The following is a 21007-nucleotide window of genomic DNA, read 5'->3' as shown; positions in this document are numbered from 1 at the left end:
TATATTACTTTCCACTGATATCGCCTTTATATTAGAGCTTTGTTTTGTTGTTTTAGTTTTTAATTATGTCAGGATGGTTTAATAATATAAGGGCTTCTCAGGAGAGTAAAGAAAGAATCACAATGCACTTGTTATCTAAATAGTCTGACAGGAATAAGAACTGTTGTGGAGAGGACAGATGATCATGATTCAAGCCTTCTCATCAACCTGTAGAAAGTTAATCCCAAAGGCTTATGCACTAATGAATATAGTTTTTGGATATTAAAAAAATAAGAGCGCACTAATTATAAGAGAACAGGCTGTATCAGCCATTGATTTGAGCGTCAGCACTGCTTCTTTGTCATCTGTGCCATCTCTATCTTGGAAATGGGTGTTTCTATCCTAACAGCAACCAAAACAGATCCTTGACAAGAAGCCGTCCTGAGTCCCATTCAGCTTTCAGGCTGAACTGGCCCTGCTGTGGCTGATTTAAACCAGACAGTATTCTGGATATCTTTCCAAAAAGTGAAATACTTTGAAGTTCTGGGAATAACATTTGGCTTATGGAAACATTACTTTACACAGTTGCCCAGTACCATTGGCTGCTGGAGTGGACTGTGGAATGCATCAAAATCACTGCTCATTTCTGGGTGGCCATATGTACATCCATATCCAAGCATGAAAACTTGCCTTACGACACTCCACTTTTGTTGTCCAAGTGTAGTATATAAACATTTATGCCGAAGCGCTGTGAATTATGCTGCCTAATTATCTTGGAATCTGAGGGAATGATTAAACAGAGGGTGAATATCAGTGAATTTCTCTTGGTATTAACCAAGACAAATAGCTTTATTTTGTTGTTTTTGTCCTAATTAAAGTCAATATAGTATGGTCAGATGAAAGTAACCACCACAAAATATACTAGGTTCTTTCTAAATCTATGACATCTATGAATCCAAAAAATATCTACTAGTAAATTCAAAACTTGGATGACTTTAAGCAAATATAAACCCCAAAATATTTTAGGACAAAAGAGGGCTCTAAAATTATTTGGAACCGTAGTTGTGATAGTCATGTAGGAATCAAAGAAGATAGTCTACATTTTAATGTACTTCAAATAAAACAAATTGATTGATCACATGAAGAGACAATGTAGACATATAATCTAAAGAGATCCACAAATTAGTTTTCTTTTTAATTAAAATGACATTTTCCAGCAATATTTTAGTTGAATATCATATAACTGATCAAATGGAAAATAGTTTATTTATGTGATCTTTATGAAGGCTATAACAACAAATGGCTCCATTACATTGATCTTGATGACCATTTGGAATTACCACTTATAAACCTATCAATTGCATGATGAATGACTACTAGTAAATAACTGAAGTAATCAATCATGCAGACCTGATTTGTGAATGAATGAATTTGTGATAGCAATTTGTGATAGCAAACCAAATGCTGAGGTAGGAAAGAACAGTTAAGAAGAAGAGAGGAGGGGCACCTGGGTGGCTCAGTCAGTTAAGTATCTGCCTTTGGCTCAGGTCATGATCCTGGGGTCCTGGGATGGAGCCCTGCTTTGGAGTGGAGTCTGCTTCTCCCTCTCCCTCTGCCCCTTCACTCCCTGCTTGTGTGCACGCTTTCTCTCTCTATCTCTCTCTCTCTCAAATAAAATCTTTAAAAAAATAAAGACAATGATAGAAACCACTCTTACATAAATGAAACACATTAAGGCACTGGGGATATTTTATGCCATGGCATAAATAAATAAAACTGTTTCTCTGACAGTCATATAACCTGAAATATGTAATCAAAATAAATTATAAATTTTTGTAACTGTTATCATAACGATGTGCATTTAATATTATTTATTTATTTACTCTTTAAAAAGATTTTATTTATTTATTTTTTAAGATTTACTTATTTATTTATTTGACAGAGAGAGATCACAAGTAGGCAGAGAGGCAGGCAGAGAGAGAGAGAGGAGGAAGAAGGCTCCCTGCGGAGCAGAGACCCCAATGTGGGGCTCCATCCCAGAGCCCTGGGATCATGACCTGAGCTGAAGGCAGAGGCTTTAACCCACTGAGCCACCCAGGTGCCCTATTTAGTATTATCTAAATACAAATTATAAATAGAAATATTTTCATATTAAACTACATATAATATATAATAATATAATATAAAATATATGATGTTTTTAGATATATTTATTCTTATAGAGAGAACACAAGGCGGTTCAAACAGAAAAAAGAAAAAAAAAAAACAAGGGTCTAAACAGAAAATGTAAGAATTCATAGACAAAAGCCAGACACTGGACATTTAAAGGAAGTGCAAAAGTTACTACAAATCTCAGTAATACCCAAAGATATCACTATTACACTGTAAAGCAGAAGCTGATAATCTACATTCATGGATAAATCTGGTCCTACTGTTTGATTTTGTAAACAAAATTTTATTGGAACACTGTTATGCCAGTTAAAAAAAAAATATATTGTCTACGACTGCTTTGTGTTGTGAGAACATAACTGAGTTGTTATAGCAGAATCACATGACCATCAAAGCATACAGTGTTTACTATTTGGCTTTTTATAGAGAAGGTTTGCCAATCCCTCATCTAGAATGTTTATTTTCATTCACAACAGAGTTCTGAACCATACAATATTTATGTTTACTATGTTGCATTATTCCCTTTAGTAAAACCGAGACATGTATGACAACTTTGGTAATGATTCTGATAAACCGAGACATGTATGACAACTTTGGTAATGATTCTGATAAGGGAAATCTGTGTTCTAAGGTGGTTGACCAATCCAGCAGGGGAATCCCAGTCCTGGCCCCAGGGTCATTCCAGGGTTCCCCCGCCCTGCCCTGCCAACCGCAGGCACAAACAGGAGTAAAAGAGTATAAACTACCCCTTTTTTGGTGATCAGGGCTCGGACCTTGGGAGATTACTCTCCTCTGAGCTCGCTGGCATTAAATAAACCTCTGATCCTCCAATGTCTCCCAGTGCTGCTTGGTTCTTTGGCCAGGAATCAGTCCAGGCTCCCAGGCTCCGTAACAACACCACACCCAACACATTATTCTCATCGATAAATCCTTTTGAATGCTGATCCCTTGAATGTGTCTGAACTCAGCAGGCAGTTAATTATATTCCATCCTGATGACCAAGTAAGGTAGATATTTGTGACTCGGTTATGTTTTAGATAAAAGGACTTCCCACTGAGGCTGCAATCTATTCTTAATTTATTCATTCAGGATATTTATTGAGCACCTTCTTTAGGCTATCTCAATGAACATTTCCTGAGTTGACATGTTTTAAAAAAAACCAAAAACATGATCCTAAAGCTGAAAGGACTCAGTCTGATGAGAAGTTCCAAAAAAGAAGCCACCATCACAGTTCTGTTTGGTTCAAGCTGATACTTCACTGCAGTTTTTAGGAGTGCTGAAACATTAGGAAAATAAACAGGACTTAAATAATTACATAGTATTTATAGACAAGTTTGGTTCTTTATGTTCTCTGGAAGCAAAATGTAGACTGATATCGATATATTAGATGCTTTAGGTATTTTCAAGATACAGATTTAAGAGGTTCAGCTTTTGCCAAAAGAAGTAATACAACAATATAATGTTCCTCAGAGGCGTTGAATTTTCCACTCCTTTTTTAGTCTTTGAATTATCTTCATTGACAAATCTTTCCTGAACATGAAGGACAAGTAAACTACTACTACAGGCACTGGAAACAGAGAGAAAACTAAGATTTAGATTAAGCCCTAACTTGGATAAGGAAACAGGATTTATTTATTTAAAGATTTTATTTCTTTATTTAACAGAGAGAGCAAGACAGCAGAGGGAGAGAGAGAGGCAGGCTCCCTGCTGAGCACGCAGTCTGATGCCTGAACTAGAGTAGATCCCAGGAGTCTGGCATCATGACCTGAGCCCAAGGCAGACACTCAACCAACTGAGCCATCCAGAATTTAGATGTAATCAGTAATGATAAGAGAATTCAAGTTTTAGCCCTTCCATATTACATGCTTTAAAAAAAATGTTTTTTTAAAGATTTTATTTACTTATTTGAGAGAGAGAGAGAGAGACAGACAGACAGAAAGACAGAGAGACAGAGAGCACAAGCTGGCAGCAGAGGGAGAAGCAGGCTCCTCACTGAGCAAGGGGTCCAATGCCAGACTCAGTCCCAGTCCTGGGATCATGACCTGAGCCAAAGGCAGATGTTTAACTAACTGAGCCACCCAGGTGTCCCTAAAATGGCTTTTATTTTTATATGCTTCTATAAGCACTAACATATCATTTTCTTTATGATTTATTTTTATTTTATCTTAACTATCATTTAAATTTAATTTCAAAACTATATTGCAAATGATGCTTTAAATTGTGAAAACTATATTGAAATACAAATTTTTATTAAATTTACAACAATCATGAAGAAAATTAGTCACAATCATATCACCAAGTCCCTTAAAGATGCTCATTGTGAAATCTCATTATTCAATGTGTACTTGTTCAGTGATTACATATTTGAATATTACAGAATTTTAATTACACATTTTAACCCCATATCTTGCAATGGTATTACCAATCTGCTGTACGATCCTCCTTATCTTTATCAAATTTCTTGGAGCCACACACGTATGTATAAATATTCATCATTTTATTATTTTTTTGGAGAAATGGAATCATGGTCCATATGTTTCTTCCTGCAATTTTTATCTAAAAAGAAATGCAGCCAGAGTTATCTTTCCAGAGTATTATTTACAAGTCTGCTTTATTGTTTCTAATGCTGTATGATTTGTGAAGCAGTGTGTTTTAATTGTGCCCCCTGCCACCTCTCTAGTCTAAGTTGTGTACTACTCTGAAAGCAGAGGGGCTCTCGTTAATATCTGTATGCCAGGCCTGCACACTGAGTACCCAGAAAGGGAAGAGTGAGTAAGTACGTGGTTTACTAAACATTAAATGGCAAGAACAAACCATACCTGGCAGCAGTTCAGAGAAGAGAGCTCTTGCAGAGGCGGGAAGGGCTGTCACAGATAGCTTTCGGAAGGAAACACAGGTTCTGAAGGAAGGAGAGGTATAAAATTCATAGAAGAAGGAAAAGAAAAAGATGCAAACAGAGGGAATGACTGTTTTTGGAAACCAGTACCCAGGTCAGCTGGGGCCCCCCGCAGGGAAGAAGGTCTTTAGACTTCAAATTACTGACTGACAGCAGTGGAACAGAGACAAGTGACCCTGAGAAGTCCTGACAAAAGTACAGATGTGTGAGCCAAATAGAGAGACTAAAGACGAAATCACCATGGGGACAGATGATGTAAGGCCAAAGATGAAACACGTCCAAGTGTGGTGTAAGCCTTAACAGTTGCCTTAACACTTGCCTCCTCTCTGGAATGCAACTGCCTGAATTCAGCTTTGATTGCGGAGGCCTCCACTTCAAAGACAGCCATCCTGCAGGAATGTTTGCCAGCCACCAGACTAGATGAAGAGATAAGTGTCTCCCCCCAGGAGGCTCCTTTGTTTTAGAATTCTTGGCTGATCTCTTTTAACTGATCATTGGGGCCAGCTTGTTTTTTACTCTTCCTGTGTTTTGAATTCTCTTATGTTTTCATTTCATCAATGCAGAAGAAACCCTAGAAAGCCTAGGCCCTCACCCTCAACACGGATAAAAGCAGAACCGCAGGCACGCATTGCTCTGTGTGCCCCAGATGTGCCTTGCTTACCAGTACTTGTGAATAATAAACCTCTTTTTCTTCTTCAGTGTCCTGATGGTTACTGCTGAGAGTTATCTTGAAATCTAAGACCCACAAGGATGGGTCCAGCCACAACACTGGTTACCCACTGGCTGAGACCTGCACACAGCACTAAGATTAAATATCCTCATGAGACCCTGGAATCCAAAGATGAGACCAGATCCATCGGTCCTCTCCATTGTACTAAAAAAATCCATCAAGATACATAGGAACATTATTTTTGTATAATAAGTCTGAAACCTGGATGGAGTGAAGTGTTGAAAAGATGCAGCACTCTCACATTAACTTCTCTGAAGATAATTTCAGGCAATATCATAATCACATGAGAAAAATGAAGAGTCCTGTTCAACATACTTTTGTGAGGACTCCCCAAAATATTTCCATGGAACCTGGGACAACAAGAATTATGTCAATAGCAGGAAAGTGCCAGAAGCAGAAAACACAGATTACCACTGTCAAACATGACCAGGTACAAAGCAGTGATTTCCTTTGTACTTGGGGGAAAAGATAGATGTTGTTTTAAAGCATTTTTTAGAAATTTGAAATAAGATTTTAGCATGCCAAAACTCATCTTCAGTGGAAAAATAAACAATTTACTCAAACAGCATTGCATGGCTAAAAATGAAATAGAAAAAAAAGTTATTCAATATCAGAAAATATTAAGGAAAGAACTCTTAAAAATTTGATATACTAATTCAACTATTTGTTTTGTATAGAATTTTGTACAATTTCTTCATGCTACTAATAGCATTTCTTTCCTTTCTATTTTTAATTTTTATTTTTTATTTTTTATTTTTTAGAGGGGGGAGGAACAGAGGGAGAGAGAGAACCATAAGCAGGCTCCACACCCAGTGCAGAGCCCAATGTGGGGCTCGATTTCACAACCCTGAGCCAAAATCAAGAGTCGGACACTTGACCAACTGAGCCATGCAGGTGCCCCAAAATTTTCTTCCTTTTTAAAATCATTGTGCATAAAATGTATATTTAATGTTATACTTTATACTTCTATAAACATATTTGTGGGTTGTTTAAACTTCTCTATCTCCAATTACATCCATTTATTAGACAGGAAAGTTGTATCAATGACTGTATCAGGAAAGTGCAATGTGTATAAGTGTAAAGTGACAGAATTTTGAAGTTTTTTTTTTTTAATTATTTACTTATTTTAGAGAGAGAGGGAGAGAGTGTGTGAGCAAGGGGAGGAGCAGATGGAGAGGAAGAGAATCTCAAGCAGACTCCCTGTTGAGTGCAGAGCCCAATGCAGGCTCAGACTCATGACCCTGAGATCATGACCTGAAACAAAATCAAAAGTCGAACATGTAACTGACTGAGCCAACCAGGCACCCCTTGAAGTAGTGGCTAATATAGATTGCAAAACTTGTAAGGAATAGGCATTTTTATAAACTGGATCAAGAAAACTAGATTCTGAGTGTTACCAGGTCTCTAGCAGTCTCAACCACCAGGAAGAACATTCATCTGAGAACTAAAAATGGTCTCTAAGCATCATGGAGCCCTTACAGTATATAAAACACAGATGTTCTATGAGTCTTAAGAACGTTTAAGGTCTTCCAAAAAATACAGAATTCTTGATGAGCACCAGGTGGGTTATTGTAGGATGCAAGTTTCTAGTATTTATGATCTTTTAATAACTAGATTTAAGATGGTGCTTTCACAAACTAGAAGCTGTCTTAGATTAAAAAGAAAAAAACATTATATATATATATATATATATATATATATATATAAAATTAAATGTAGAATAGAGGACTTTTGGACATTTGACTCATTAATCCAACATTGTTCTAAGAATAAGTAAGAATCAATGATGAGGGTTTGTGATTAAAATTTTAAAATGTCAACAGATGTGGAGAAAGCATTTAACAAAGTATATCAATTCATGATAAAATCCCTCTGGGAAGTAGGTCTAGAGAGAACATATCTCAACATAATAAAAACCTTCTAAGAAAAACCCACAACCAACATCATACTCAATGGTGAAAAACTTTCTCCTAAGGTCAGGAGAAAGACAGGATGTCTGTCCACTCTCACCACTTTTATTTGAGATAGTACTGGAAGTCCTAGCTATAGCAGTCAAACAACAAAAAGAAATAAAAGGCATCCAAATTGGTAAGAAAGAAGTAAAACTTTCATGATTTGCAGGTGATATGATACTATATACAGAAAACCCAAAATAGTCCACAGAAAAAAATGGAATTCAGCAAAGTTGCAGGATACAAAATCAATGTAAAGAAATTTGTTGTATATCTATACACCAATAATGAAGTAGCAGAAAAAGAAATTAAGAAAATAATTCCATATACAATTGCACCAAAAATAGTAAGATACATTGGAATAGGTTGTCTGGGTGGCTCAGTCTGTTAAGCATTTGCCTTTGACTTAGGTCATGATCCTAGTATCAAGCTCCCTGCTTGATGGGGAGTCTGCTTCTCTCTCTGCCTCTGTCCCTCCCCCCTGCTCATGCACTCTCTCTCTCTTCCACGCTTTCAAATATATAAATAAAATCTAAAAAAGAAAAGATACGTAGGAATAAACTTAAACAAAGAGGTGAAAGACCTGTACTCCAAAAACTACAAAATACTGATGAAATTGGGGGCACCTGGGTGGCTGAGTGGGTTAAGCCTCTGCCTTCAGTTCAGGTCACGATCTCAAGGTCTTGGGATCGAGCCCCGAATCAGGCTTTCTGCTCAGCAGGGAGCCTGCTTCCCCCTCTCTCTCTGCCTGCCTCTCTCACTACTTGTGATTTCTCTCTGTCAAATAAATAAATCCTTAAAAAAAAAAAAAAAGGATGAAATTGAAGACGACACAGAACTGGAAAGACAATCCATGCTCATGGATTGAAAGAACAAATGTTGTTAAAACATCTATACTACCCAAAGCAATCTACATATTTAATACAATCCCTATCAAAATAAAAGCAGGAAAGAATATCCAGTGAGAAAAAGACAGTCTCTTTAACAAATGGTGTTGGGAAATTTGGACAGCCACATGCATAATGAAATGGGACCATTTTCTTATGCCATAAACAAAAATAAATGTGAAATGGATTAAAGACCTAAATGTGAGATCTAAAACCATAAATATCCTGGAACGGAACACAGTAACTTCTTTGACATCAGCCAAAGCAACTTTTTTCCTAGATATGTCCCCTAGGGCAAGAGAAACAAAAGCAAAAATAAATTTTGGGGACTAAATCAAAATTAAAAGCTTCTGTACAGTGAAGGAAACAATCAATAAAACTAAAATGCAACGTATGGAATGGCAGAAGATATTGCAAATGACATATTTCATAAAAGGGTTGTATCCAAAATCTCTAAAAAACTTACAAAACTGATCACTCAAAAACCAAATAATCCAATCAAAAATGGACAGAAGACATAAACAGACATTTCTCCAAAGAAAATATACAGAAGACCAACAAGACACATGAAAAGACATTCATCATCACTTACTATCAGAGAAATGCAAATCAAAACTACAATGAGATATCCCCTCATACCTGTCAGAACAGTTAAAATCAACAAGAGAGGGTTATCCTTGTGTACTGCTGGTGGGAATGCAAACTGGTGCAGCCACTCTGGAAAACAGTATGGAGGTTCCTCAAAAAGTTAAAAATAGAACTGCCCTATGATGCAGTAAATACACTGCTGTGTATTTACCCAAAGAATACAAAAACACTAAATCAACGAGGTACATGCATCCATATGTTTATAGGAGCATTATTTACTATGGAAGAAGCCCAAGTATCCTTGGATAGATGAGTGGATAAGCAAGAGGTCAGATATTATTGAGCAGTAAAAAATGAAATCTTGCCATCTGCAAAACATGGATAGAACTAGAAAGTATAATGCTAAGTGAAATAAGTCAGTCAGAGAAAGAAAAATATCATATGATCTTGCTCATGTGGAATTTAAGAAACAAAACAAATAAGCAAAGGAAAGAAAAAAAAAAAAGAGAGACAACCAAGAACCTGACTCAGCTACAGAGAACAAACTGATGGTTACCAGGGGGGAGGTGGATGGGACATGGGCAAAATAGGAGATGGGAATTGAAGAGTACACTTGTGATGATGAAAAAATAAAATAAGAAATGATAAAAAATAAATGCATACTGGGGCACCTGTGTGGCTCAGTGGGTTAGGCCCCTGCCTTCAGTTTAGGTCATGATCTCAGGGTCCTGGGTTCAAGCCCCACATCAGGCTGTCTGCTCAGTGGGGATCCTGCTTACCCCTCACTCTCTCTGCCTGCCTCTCTGCCTGCTTGTGATTTCTCTCTTTCTGTCAAATAAATAAATAAATTCTTCAAAAAAAATGCATACTAATAATAAAAAATAAAATGAGATTCAAAAATTTGCTGAATATTGGTATACTGAATAAATGTGCTAGTTGTTATAGTTCTACAAAAATGCTATGTTTATTATCAATTTTCATATTTTTCAAAAAGAAGTTGTATTAGTTAATCAAAACGTTTCATTGAATAAAGCAGCCACACTTCCAAGGCAAAATTTTAACTCAGCTATTAATGAATTCTTAAATTTAAACAACAGTTATTTTTGTTTTTAACTTCCGTACAAAAGCCTGAAATACAGATCCTGTCATGAAATGAGCATGGAGGGATCTGTGCAGAAGAGGTGAGTTGTATTTCTATTCTTCTGGGCTTAATCAGATCAAAACAACATGAAGGCTCATTTTTTTTTCCTTTTAAACCTTGGACACTTGCCATCTTGCATAATTGTTCCTTTCTCCTCCTAGAAGTTCCATTAATTTTAGTGTATTTTCTAACACAATTGCTAACATTTTTATAAGAAAAAGGAAAGAAAACATTGTAAATCTATAGACACCAGTAAATGTTTTAAAGTTATATATCTAAAAAAAAATACCTGTTTAATGAAGGTTTTCATTGTCATTTTCTATCTGAAGTTCTCTGAAATACTTTACTAACTTGTTTAACAGTTGTCTTGTAATAATAAATACCTGTCATTCCACTAACGTTCTAGTGAATTTTTATGACTTTTTTATGTGAATCCTACAGTTCTGTGCCATGACAATCAATTATCAGATTAAGCAATCTGTGGCTGGTGATAAATCTTAGTGAAACAATACATTTTCTGTCTCTTCTTGCCTAAGGCAATTAGTGGTTTCAAGCATTTCTTAAAAATAAGTAAGCGAATAAATACATATATATAACCATAAATATACAAATAAATAAATTTAGTTATTCCAATGCTAATTTGAATAATCAATTATCTTCTCCATCATAACCAAATGCCTCCATTTGGTATGACTCCCTACTTATTGGGGTAGTAACATAACTTTGAATGAGTGTGAATTTTTTCCACCTGAGGAATACAAGATTCACCAATGTTCTGATCTGGCTTTGTGTCCTTCCAAAATGGCCATCATAACACTTAAAATATATAGAATACTGAAAAGGCATTCTGTAGAAAAAAACACGCTATTCCCAGTACTTGGTTCAGAAAAGCACAAAAAACTCTCTACTAATATTTAACATTTCTGAGGTATCTACTACAAAATCAAGTGCAATCTATACAATTAATGACAAGGGTTTTTAGTAAGTTCATAATTACCTTTATTCATCAAATTCATTCATTTATTTTTTTTTTTTTAAAGATTTTGTTTGTTTATTTGACAGAGAGAAATCACAAGTAGACGGAGAGGCAGGCAGAGAGAGACAAAGGGAAGCAGGCTCCCTGCTGAGCAGAGAGCCCGACGCGGGGCTCGATCCCAGGACCCTGAGATCATGACCTGAGCCGAAGGCAGCGGCTTAACCCACTGAGCCGCCCAGGCGCCCTATTCATCAAATTTATTGAAGAACCAAAAATAAGATACACAGAGGAAAGTTTTTCTTTGGCAGTAGGCAGTTTGCTATTAAAATCAAGGCACTAACAAGATTTTTAGATTAAAAACAGAAGGTAGATAGATATAAAATGCACAATTTTCTTCTCAGACTAATTTGATTTACTAAGGAGAGTTGTACATCTTTGAGAATGTCTCTGTAAGAAGGTGAGAATTGATCTCAGTGCATGAGCAACAGTCCTTAGCAGAAAACTTAACATGGGCAATAATAGTAAAAAATATCACTGAATGTATGAATGGAAATACTGAAAATCTAGAAATTGTAGGTCAGTGTTCCATGAGACAAAATACTAGGGTGAAGGGTCTGAATTATTGATTAGTGTTTCTTCTATTTTCATTGCATGTATCTGTAGAAAGATTGTCTTTTTCATTTTATATATTTCCCATATTCTTAATAATGGTACAAATATGGATTATGCATTTCTCAAATATTGCTAAAAGATTTGAGTTAGAAAGGTCTGGATACAAATTATTTCCTGCTCTTTCTCACTTGTTCATAGGGAACTCACCACACTCATGTGTGTGGTAGAGTAGTGGAGACTTGCTTTGGTGTTGGAGAAAAAAAATATGGCCTTCCTTATATTTTTAGATCTTAATGAAAGATTTATATTTTTTTTCCTTAAAAGCAGACTGTATATTATCCCTGAATTTATTTCTAGGGAAGCCATATATTGATACTGTAAAACATTAAAATGGATGGCAATATTCCCACTATTTCTGATTTAGTTCCTTTTATAATACTTAATACTGAAAATAATATATAGTTTAATGCCTACACAATACAGAGGAATGAACATCCATATAATCACTTTAAAATACATTAATATAAGGGTGCCTAGATGGCACATTTGGTTAAGCGACAAACTTTTGATTTCAGCTCAGGTCCTGATCTCAGGGTGGTGAGATCGAGACTCACATTGGGTTCTACACTCAGCACAGTCTGCTTAAGAGTTTCTCTCCCTCTCCCTCTGCCAGCCATCCCCCTCCCCGCCAAAATAAATAAATAAATATTTTTAAAAAATAAAATAAAATACATTAATACAGATACCATATATATATATAGTTGGAGCATAGGTTTATCGATATTGAAATATATCAAGTAACCAGAATCTACTCCAGTTCCTTATCAATGTTAGCATATTCTATATGAAAATATGATGCTTTATCTATAGAGCAGGCAAAGATTTGGAGAGACACATCTTTGCTCAGTCTCATACAACCTTCCTCCTATTTCTTCCAATCTTTAAAATCAATAAAAACAATAAACAAAATAATACTGTTTTAGAAGATCTATGGTCAGCATTTAAATTACATGTCATGACTGGGAAATACATATTAATACATACAACTTTTTGGACCTCATTACTATCGTACTCAAAGCCTAGAAGTCAATTGGCCAATGTTGTTTATCATCACTTATCAGAGAAAGTGATACTTATGTAGATTAGGGTATACTCATTATGTATGTCTACATATAAACATATCTGTTGCTTGTGAAATGTCATGCCAATCCAAAGTGCATGCAGACATGACTTTACACAAATTTAGGATTTCCCTTAAATATACAGAATCCCTAAAGATGAGGTTATCCAAGAGAGTTTAGAGGTAAATAAGCTTATCCATTATATTTTAAAGGCAAAAAGAAGCAAAATAAAGCAAATTCAGAGATTGGGAAAATGATATAAACTCATAGAACTTCAATCTAAATTTCATAATTCCAACTTTATTCATTTGTTTATTTATTCAGGAACTATAACTGAGGCTGCATTGTTTATGAGACAACGATAAGTGCTCTTTCTACCCACTCTCTTAGAGAAAGTTTTCTTAACCTGAAGTCAGTATGTAACATTTGTTCCAAGTTTCTGTCTTTCTTACTCCTATCAGTTTGCTGGCTTGAGGGCTGAAGGAATTAATTTCACAGCCAAGTTGGTGGCTATGTTATTGGTCATTTAAGGAATGTATTCTTAACCATAAATAGCTGATTCATAGCTATTGCATATAATATTTAATATTTAATTATAATTTTAGTATATGTATTTTGCCACTAGTTCAAATTAAAAAATATGGTACATCTCATAGGAAAATATGAAAATTAACTGAGATAATCGAGGTATGAAAAAATATTTAAAACTGTTATGGATGTACATCCCACTCTGTACCTATTACAGACCTTGCTAAGGGGTCATGACAATCTTTCTTACACAGCTTGGGCCCAGGCTCAGAATCTTTCTCAATTCTGGACTGTGAGCCATTTATCAAAACCAGTAAGTGTTAGAATTCAACACTGAACTATTACCATCCCCTGGTGAGCCTTAGTCATTATTTTTCCAGTAGCTAGTTTTGAGTCTCCAGATAACCTTTCCATGAAGATTTGTTCACTATTGTCTTGTGGGGGCAATAAGTAAAAATATTTATTTTCACCCTGACGTTGGAGAGAATATGGATGGTAATCTACAGAATGTTAGACAGGATGCAAATGAAACTTTTCAAGCAGGGAAGAAGAACAAAGAAAACAGAGTTTAGACTAGCTGCAAAGAATTTTTCACTGTTCCTGGGAAAGAAGGATGAACCGCAGTGCTGGTCTTCCTTCGCAAACAGTCTACTGAAGCATCGTTGGATAACACACTGTCCTAAGTGAGCCCACAGGTAAAACCAGAATGGATCAAAAAGTTTGCAAATATCATAGTTGAGAATGTATATAGGACAGTGGTGTTCTCACCGGTCCTTTTGAGGGAAATTAAGAGCTTGCAGGAATTGCTTTATTACTATCAGTTCTATCCTAAGTAATTCAGCATTTAATTGGTGAAACCATTTCTTCAGGACCTGCATGCTTCCTGTGCAATTACTTGTTGCAAAACTTAATTGTGATGCATCTTCTAAATCTTTCAAGTGTCTTTTGAGTGACTTTTTGAGAGATGATATATACTACATTCTGAAAGCGTGGCCTATTTCAGAGTTGCAGTTAGACATTGTGGAATCACTGCCCAGGGAATTATTTCATCCATTAATAGTATAATATCCCTATTTAAAATACAGAAAAATCCATGGTGGACCTGCATGCTAAATAGCAAATTTTATTATAAAATATTACTGTAAAATGCAATGATGAAAATATACACTGATTTTATTCATTAAATACTTTTAAAATTCTGCTTTGTTTTTATCTTAATAGTGATGCTGTCTGTAATTTCTAAAACAGGAATAAATTTTACTTATCCTTTGAATATTATTTCTTCAGATGCTATATTTAGTTGTTCTAGTCTAAATGTTAAAGAATGATTTTTCAAAAAATATATAAAATCATGCCTGTCCTACAGACAAAATAAGCATGTTTAAAGATTTTATTTATTACCTTATTAAGCAGGAAGCTAGGCACATTTAATCAGCTTAAGGAAAATTCAAAAAACATAGTCATTTATAAATTAGAATTCTGAAATCAATTTAGAAATGGATGCTAAACTGGTTTCTTCCACAATATGGTAAACAAGTCAATTGGAACTCTACTGGACAGAATTTATTTAAATGTATGGAAAGGAATTATTTCTTGGTCTGTATCAGTACCCACAACTTAGAACGTTGGGAAATAGCCCACAGCCAATGAAAGGCGTTGAGTCTCTATGGAATGAAAATTAGGCAACGCAAAAAATTGTGCTCAAACCAACACATAACTTCACATTTTAACATATTTTTCCCATTTAAAGTCCTAACAGGCATAATTTTGAAACTACATTTATGGATTTACTAGTTTATTTTACTTCATTTCATAATTGATCTAGTACAAAGTTATTTGTGAATCTATTGATTAAAAAGAGAGAGAGAGAGACAAAAAAAAGACATTCACCTCTAAAAGTAGCTATTCAGATGTACGTCTGAATGGTGCAGTTAAAAGTGCCTGACTCTTGGTTTTTGTTCAGGTTGTGATCTCAGGGTTGAGAGATCGAGCCCTCTCTCCCTCTCCCTCTGCTCCTCCCCCCTGAAAATAAATATCTCTAAAAAAATGAAAATAAAAATAAAAATAAAAGTATTCAGAAAGATCCAGCAACAAATACAGTTAAGAAAAATGTTAAAAAGAGGAATGAGAAGAAGGAGAGGAAAAAGGAGAAGGAGGAGAGAAAGAAAAAAAAAAAAGAAGAAGAGGAAGAAGGGGAAGAAGAGAGAGAAGAGGAGAGAAGGAAGGAAGGGAGGAAGGCAGGGGAAGGAAAAGGAGAAAAATATCACCCGATGACAACATCTCACAAAGTACGTTGTTTACCAATGAGATGGCGCTTACCACCTCATGAAAGTAAGAGCAAAATCTGGTTTTGGTTTCCTTGTTTTTAGATTTATGCATTTATTTGAGAGGGAAGGAACACAAGCAGGAGGAGGGTCAGAGGGAGCAGCAGTCTTCCCACTGAGCAGGGAGCCCGACACAGGACTTGATGCCTGGACCTGGGATCACGACCTGAGCAGAAACCAGACACTTGACCACCTGAGCCACCCAGGTGCCCCTGAGGGTTTTATACTGCGGCGGTGTTGTACCCGTGGAAACACACGCAGCTCTTTACCTAGAGTGTGATGAGAACCTCTGAGAGGAGACTTTCTATGCATAAAGGATCTGACAGCTCGCTCCGCATCATTTTTTGTAAGTTCTCAGAAACCTGGAATCTCCACATTGGAGAGGTCCTGAAAATCTATCTAGTCCATTTCTTAAGAGATGCAGGATTTCTCTCATAGCCTCTGATAGACCTTTCTTGCCTCACATGAAATTATTCAGTGAAAGGGCTTTGCTACACCCCAAGAAAAATAATCTTTTTCTTGCTAAGTTCTAACTGTTGCAGAATCTGTTCTTTGGCTGTTATAGAATGTAATACAAGGCAAAAACTGATTTTTATAGATTTCTACAGAAAACCTACAGATAAACCAACTGCTATCTATGAAGAGGGGCAAGTATATCTTCTCCCTCCAGGCTTCAAGTGTTGGTCTCTTTACTCTTTGTCTCTAGCCACGTGTCTGTTCTCCACCCACTCTGTCAGTTCCTGGTGTAAGTGGTTTCCATTCCCATGAGTGGTTTTGTCTTGAGTAAAGGATAAAACTCTGTTGAACTTAAAGGCAATAATCACCTAGAAAGGTTGGTGCAAGGTGGAATTTGGGAAGGATGTGAAGATCATGTCAGTGTTCTGAACTCAGGACACTTTGGCATTTAAAAATTATTAAAGCCCACTGCTTTATCTACTGCTGCTAACACACCCTTTTCTTTTTCTTTTCTTTTTTTAATTAAATTTATTTATTTTCAGCATAACAGTATTCATTATTTTTTTTACCACACCCAGTGCTCCATGCAATCTGTGCCCTCTCTAATACCCACCACCTGGTACCCCAACCTCCCACCCCCCGCCACTTCAAACCCCTCAGATTGTTTTTCAGAGTCCATAGTCTCTCATGATTCTTTTTCTTTCTGATTCTGTAAACTTTCATTTGGAAACCTCGGCTAATATATTCCCCCTCCATCAATGCCTCATCTCTAGAACTAGAGGTATGAAAATTCTCTGAGCCTGCTGATATTTTTAGGTTATCTTGGCATATATTATATGATGTGTGGAAACTCTGTTTATAAATCACCTAAACCTTTTTGTGCATTTAGAGCTTTCTGATATCAATGAGGAAATTTACATCCCACAATTAAGAAGCACCAGCTATGGGTCCAGGACTGCACTCCAGGTGAAACATAGAGAAACAGATATAAGAAGGACTACATTACAATGCCAACTATGGTGTTTCCATGATTAAAATACATAGATATTTTAAATTTCATCTACACTTAAATATTTTCTTCTGAAGGTTTTCACCTTGATTCTTGTTTAGGAAACACAATTTATGTGGTGGAATAAATACAGGGTTAAAGTCTGAATTCCTTTTAACTCTTTCACTTAATTAACAATTTAAGTTGGTCAGGTCTCTTAATGTCATTGCTCATCAATATCCCTAGATATAAAGAGAGGACAGAGTTAACATACCTTACTCGGATTGTTTGACAGGAAAAAATGTGATTATATCTGTAAATGCATTATATCTGTAAATGCAAAATATTTTATTGCACACATGCAAGAAAACCTTCCAAGTCAAAGATGTGAAAAGTCCTTTTCCGGTAACAATGGTTTGTTTTCCTTTTTTTTTTTCAAAAAAAAAAATCATATTCCTTAAGAAATTTTCTCATCTCTTTTTCAGAATTTGAAACAATGATCTTTATTTCAGTCAACAAATGTGCCCAATTCCCCATTACAGGGGTTACTTTTTAATCTCTGGATTGTAGACAGGTGTATTCCAGGAATTTTTGTCCACCCCAAGTCCCCTTTACGTTAAAGGAATAATCTACATGAGGTAGAGCCCTTTGTTTAGTTTAATTAAATATTATAAAGGCAAAAAACCTCTTGAACGTATTCAGTGGAGTCCCAAACTCATGTGCTCCGTTATTTCTTGGGATACCAAAAAGTTTTAGCTTTTTACAAATACGGTTTTCATTTTGATTTTATTTTTCTGATAAAAGGTTTACATGAGTCTCCTTATTATAGGAAAGTAAGAGATGTAGGTACCAAGAAATAAATTCAATTTATTAACATGATTTCATTTGACTGGTATCTGGAGACAGATCTGAAAGATTAAATTCTCATTTCCAATTGCCTTTAACATACTGACGTAGAATGAATTCTTAACCTCTCTGTGTCCACCTCTCCAACTGACTGAAAATTACAATTGTTGTATAGGAATATTGTGAAGGTCAAAATTAAAATTGTTTGTAAATTAACTTCATACAAAGCCTAAGACATAGTAGGCACTAATCAAATGCTGACCTCTTCTAATTTTTCCAATTTATTTTAACAAAATTGCATTTAGATTATTGTATATTACCGGAGACAAATATAGTGAAAAGCAAAATATTTTTCCCTGTTGATATGTGACAGGTAAATCTGAGATAGACTTGACCTATACACTTCTATTTTGGATATGAGGCAGACCACTGGCATTCACAAGCTAATACATGCAGAGTAGTGTCTCACAGCTTTTTATTATCTCAAGATAATTGCTTAAAGCCCACATGACTCTGGCACACTACCCCATAATTGCTGTGTCATCCATGCAATCAATTATGAACGCATTCTTCTTTATAACTCTTAACAAGTCATCTTTCAAGGCATGGTTGACTTTGCATTTTTTTCCCTGTGTAAGATGTGTTCCCAAACCATTAGTAGCACTTTCATTTCTATTTTGAATTCAATAAATAAGAAGGCTGTTTATTATTTCCCTGCCTCTGCTAACGAAGAAAATAATTATGATTCATGAATTTTAAATGTGAAAATGAAAAAAAAAAAGGAATACTTGCTAAAATGTTATAGCTGCACAGCTGGGCTCAAGCAGAGATTAATTCATTGAACAGATGTTTATTGAGTACCTGGTTATACAGCACTAACAAAGCTAATTATGACGTTTGTACTCAGGAAGCTTATGGGATAAATGAAAGCTTTGTGTAAACTAAACCCTGCTATTTAATTTTGAGGATTTCATACTCTCACCTTCCCATACCCCACAACAGAACTAAAAGGATGTTCTTAATAGATGCCAAATTGGCTTCTACAGTAGAGGAAGGGAGTGCATTTAACATCAACCAGACAGAAAGTATGTGCAGGTCTATGAAAAAGAATTATTTACATTATTTCTCGTTTTCCACAATTAACATTCTATCTCTACAAAGTTGTAAAACAGATCAAAGAAAATGAAAATCACAAACCCATAGGAAAAGATATCCCCAGAAAGGTGTCCTTAACCAGGGCAGTTTTCCACTGTGAAATGCTCTTTCAGACAAAACAATGAATTTAAAAACAGACTTTTCCTCTTCACAAAAATTAACTCAACATGGATCACAAACTTAAATGTGAAATGCAAAACAGTAAAACTTGTAGAAGATAATATGGAGAAAAATCTGGATAATCTTGGGTATGGTGATGGCTTTTAGGTACAGCATCGAAGGCATTATCTGTGAAAAAAATAGTATGTTGGACTCCATTAAAAAAAAAAAAAAAAACTTTTGCCCTGCAAGAGACATTGTCAAGAGAATAAGCATATAAGCCACAAGCTGGGAATAAATATTTATAAGACACATCAGATAAAGGACTATTACCCAAAATACACAATGACCTTTAAAACTCATCAATAAGAAAACAAACTGACTAACAAATGGGCAGAAGTTCTGAACAGGTACCTCATGAAAGAAGATTCACACATGGAAAGTAAGCATATGAAAAGATGTTCAATATCCTATGCCATTAGGGAGTTGCAAATTAAAACAATGAGAAGCCAACATATCTATTACAATAGTCAAAACCCAGAGCACTGAATGCTGGCAAGGATATGGAGCAATAGAAACCCTCATTCATTGCTGATGGGAATGCAAAATAGTGCATCCACTGTGAAAGACATTGGCACCTTCTTACAAAACTAAACATAATCTTATCATAAAATCCACGAATCACACTCCTTGGTGTTCACCAAAATGAATTGAAAAGTTATATCCATTCAGAACTCTTCATGTAAATGTTTGTAATGGCCTTACACATCATTGCCAAAACTTGAAGCAACCAAGTTGTTCATCATAGGCAAATAAATACATAAATTATGGCCTTACAGTTGATGGAATAATATTTGTAATTTTAAAAAATAAAGTAAATATAAAGCTGTTAATAATCAACACAGTGTGGCATTGGCATAAGAACAGATGCATGTATCAAGAGAGAGCCCAGAAATGAACCCACACAGATATTCTCAATTCATTTATGACAAAGGAGGCAAGCATATATAATGAGGGAAGAGACAGTCTTTTCAATAAATGGTGTTGGGAAAACTGGGCTGCCACATGCAAAAGAATGAAACTGGACCACTATCTTATACCACACACAAACATCAACTCAAAATGGATTAAGGACTTGAGCATAAGACCTGAAAACCTAAAACTCATAGGAGAAAACATAGGTTTTAATAAGCTTCTTGGTATGGGTCTCGGCCACGATTTTTTGGATTTGACACCAAAAGCAAAGGCAACAGAAGCAAAAATAAGTAAGTGGACAATGTCAAATTAAAAAGCTTCCGCACAGCAAAGGAACCTTCAGCAGAGGGAGAGGGTGGTGAAAGGCACAGCCTGAGGAGCTAATATGACCCAGATAATGTAGGCCTTACACAGGTTTGCTTGCTTGCTTTTAGGATTTCCTTTTAAAAAACTAGACAAATGCAAATTTTAAGGTATTTTTATTACAGGTGTTTAAGAGCTCAAAATCAAAATAGTACTGGCGAAAATACACACACACACACACACACACACACACACACACACACACCTCCCCCCCCCCCCGCC

The sequence above is a fragment of the Mustela putorius genome, unplaced genomic scaffold, assembly GCF_011764305.1.
Source record: "Mustela putorius furo isolate JIRA1106 unplaced genomic scaffold, ASM1176430v1.1 tig00003859_pilon_pilon_pilon, whole genome shotgun sequence".
Classification (NCBI taxonomy): Eukaryota; Metazoa; Chordata; class Mammalia; order Carnivora; family Mustelidae; genus Mustela; species Mustela putorius.
Note: the sequence above shows the minus strand (reverse complement) of the source record.